Source organism: Dipodomys merriami, unplaced genomic scaffold (genome assembly GCF_024711535.1).
Source record: "Dipodomys merriami isolate MVZ:Mamm:240054 unplaced genomic scaffold, mDipMer1.0.p SCAF_20, whole genome shotgun sequence".
Taxonomy (NCBI): domain Eukaryota; kingdom Metazoa; phylum Chordata; class Mammalia; order Rodentia; family Heteromyidae; genus Dipodomys; species Dipodomys merriami.
In genome coordinates, this window is record NW_027203382.1 from 13,751,945 (window position 1) to 13,755,919 (window position 3,975).

A 3,975-nucleotide genomic window follows, 5' to 3' on the forward strand; every position below is an offset into this window, starting at 1 on the left:
TAGAGAGTCCACACATAGACACATACAGCTACAACCATCTGACTCACCAGAAAGATGTCAAAAATAAATATTGGAGAAAAGACAACCTGTTTTAACAAGTAATGCTGGAAATAGGGGTTCTCTATAAACTCAGACGTCTAAAACTAGAACAATGGCAGTTACTTAAGAGCACTATTCTGTGGTTACTTCATCTATAAATATGACATAGTTCTATCCCTATGGGTTTGCAGTACAAGGATCTATCAATGCTATATATGTGTAAAAATTAACAAGTTGGCTGGGCGCCAGTGGCTCACCCCTGTAATCTAGCTACTCAGGAGGCTGACATCTGAGAATCACAATTCAAAACCAGCCCAGGCAAGTAAGTCCATGAGATTCTTAACTCCAATTAACCACCAGAAAACCCGGAAGTAGCCCTGTGGCTCTAGTGGTAGAGCGCTAGCCTTGAGCTGAAGAGCTGAGGGACAGCACCCAGGCCTAGAGTTCAAGACCCAAGACTGACAGGAAAAAAAAAAAGAATACTGTGAAGCCTGAACACATAGAAGTCCCTAAAAACCCTATAAAAACCTTGCTAGAAGAAGGGTCGGGACTCTCAACTCTGACCGGCTGCACTGGTGATGGTTGTGAGTCCAGGCTTGAGCTTGTAATAAATGACTCTCATGTATCTACATCAGAATTGGCTCCTTGGTGGTCTTTGGGGATCCTTATCTGGACATAAGAAATACAAAGAATTAAATACCAAAAGAACAAATAATCCAATCAATATATGGATCAATAAGCTGAACAGACACTTTTCAAGTAAAGCGTGATGGGAAAGCAAATAAATAAAGTTCAACATACCTAGCTATCAAGGAAATACAAATTTAAACTATATTATGATTCTATCTTACCCCAGTCAGAATGGCTATCATCAAAAAATAATGGAGGGCTGGGGGAGGGAGGAGTTAGGGAGGTGGAGAGGGAAGGGATGGTAGGGGAAAAACAAAGGAGGAGGTAACAATGCTCCATAGGAAACGTACGTACTCATTACCTTACTCATGTAACTGTAATCCTCTGTACAGTATCTTTACAATAATATATATATAATATGTTATATATATTATATATGAATTAGCAACAAATACTGGTGAAGATATTGACAAAAAGATCTTCTATCCATTGCTGGTAGAAATGAAAATTAATGGATGCACTATAGGATTTAGTAGAATGCTTCCAAACAAAATAAAAAATAAGTCCTATACAATCCAATCATACCACTTCTGTAAATATACCCATTAGTGTTATGCTCACCTTTGGTCCTCAGCTCCACCCAGACCTGGGCCTCCCTTCGAGTCCCAATGAGACACTTAAATGCAAAGTAAAGTAACTTTACAAAAAGGGACTAAAATGACTGTCCCATTTGTAAAAATTTGGGAAGTTTTAGGGAGTGGCTGGCCTCCCAGACAAAAGTTTAAAAGATAAAATTGTCCTAAAGGTTTATTTCAAAGTAAAAAAAAAAGATAAATTAGGATTATTCCAGTTTGCCCTTAAAGTTTTTTGTAACAGTTTCCAGCAGGCCCACAGTAAAAGACAGGTCAAGTTTGTCAAATGTAGCTTAATAAGTTCCAGGTAAAACCATGCTTATGAAACTAATTCCAAGGACCATCTTTGTTGCTTTTAATTGGAGTATAAGTGGCCGTTTGTAAAAACTCATTGATCTGGGAAGTGCAGCTCAAATCAGCCCTGGCAGACAAAAGTCCCTGTAGATTGTCATCTCTAATCTGCCAGCAGAGTGCTTGGGAGCTCAAAGTGGCTGAGTGCTGCCCTGAGCTGGAGAGCTGAGGGACAGTACTCAAACTCTGAATTCAAGTCCAGTGACAGACCAAGGAAAATGCCAAAGGTGCATTTATCCCACTATAGAAAGGCACCCGGGGATCCCGACAATGTTAAAACATCCAGAGGCAATTACCAGCAATTGCTTAGATGACAAAAATGGTATCAGATCCTGAATTACTTAAGCTTGGCCCTCCAAAACATTGATCAAGGTCATGGAAGGATGATTTATAAGCATGCCTATCGCCCATGTTGGTTTAACTGGGCAAAACTTGCCGGTCATCTGTGATAGCAGTAAAAGCTAAGGTTGTAAAATGTAAAAAGTAATTTAAATTCCAACCCCCCTGTATCTGCTCAAAGTCCTAATTGACAGTAACTTTTGAGCTGGTTAAATTCATCTGTTAAAAAGTGTGTAGAGCTGAGATTATGTCCCTATTGAGATCTGTCTAAAGGTCTACACAGGTAGGCATTGTTTGGACCACTAGAAATTAGGTTCCTCTGCCAGCCAGAAAACGCTTTTATAAACCAGGGTGTTAAACAGGCTATGCTGCTGTAGCCCAAGAAAAGGCCTGTACATTTGTTAGAGTTTAAATATTGTATATAAACCACTTTAAACAGGCTGCCCAGAGGCAGTGGGCGGTACTTATAGTGCCAATCAGTCCCAGTTTAAAAAACAGCTACTGGGTTTTCTTAAAAAAAACAAAAACAAAAACAAAAATACTGACAAGTAATTGTTAGTCAATTATTAACAAGTTATAGGTAACCTCTATCTCATTGATCTTGTTGATTTAATTGGAAATAGAAGGGCTTTTGTAACAAAGACTCCTTTGCCACAGTTCAAAGCCATCCTGGGCACCAAGAATCCCTCTAAATCTCCATGTCCCAGCTAATCAGCCAGGCTGGAGGCATGGCTCAGACTCACCTCTAAGTATCCAGTCAAAGGCTGAAAGTGGCATTGTGACTGTAAGTGGTAGAGCACTAGCCTTGAGCAAAAGTGCCCAGGGACAGTGCCTAGGCCTTGAGTCCAAACCTGGTAAATGCCAACTGGGATAAGCTATCCCAGCAACGGATGCTGAGACACCCACCAGGACAAAGTCAGTCCTGACAATGGAAAACCATGGAGAGGAGTAAGAGATAACATCCTAAATGGAGTCACTTTATGCTGGCCCTTTCAAAATTAATCAGAGCTGGGAGATCAAGAGAAATAGTTGCTTGTCCACCTAATGTCCATACCTGTCTACCTTCTAACTGCACAGAGAGTTAGCAGTCTTACCGTTGTTGCTTGCTACTTGTATTTATAATACCTTCTGACTGGTACTCCCAACCAGTCCATTATGCTCCCCCTATCCAGTTACCCAAAAGACCCCTAGACACCCTGTTCCTGCCTTCCTGCCCTGAGTCCAGTTATTTCACCTTCCCTGTAATGGGCTTTATGCTCCAAGTGGAACGTTTCTGGCCCATGGCCAATGTGTGTTCTCTTATGTCATTCATATTAACTGACCTTGTCACCTTGTCAGCTTTTTGCTTGATCTTTTGTCAGCTTTTTGCCTAATCTTTCCCAAAGTCTCTTTCAACAGGATAACATCTCCTGCCCAGGATACCACTTGGAAACAAGTCAAGGCCATCCTGTTCCTACAGGCAACCAGAGACATCACTTACACTGCCCTGCCTTGGCAAGTGCAGACCCAGACCCTAAAGATCCCAGCTCCAGGGATTCCTTGTGCCCCCAGTCCAGCAGGAAGTAGCCAAAAGAGCTCATGACACCCGTTGGTTCTTGTACCTTTAAATATTTCTGCTACTCCCTCCTCAGGTTACTGTGATCCTAAAGCAGAAAAGTCTTACTCCCCCTCCTCCAGGATGCCAGGAGTCAGGTGCCATGCTGTCTCCAATCTGAGACAGAAAAGGCAATTTCAGGTCTTTGATAGCCCTTTCTGGAAATCAATCTCTCCATGGCATATTCCTCTCTTGGGCTGCTAACGGCAACTTTTGCCTTTACATCAATTTTGCCTTTTATTAATTGTGTCTTGCATTTTAGATAACTATTGCCATGGAAAAAGGAGGACCTTTACCAACCAAACTGTCAAACAGATGCTCCATGTTTGGTACTTGGCTGAGCAACAAAGCAGAGACTCCTGACTACTTCGCCCTTTGACAGCAAGTAAC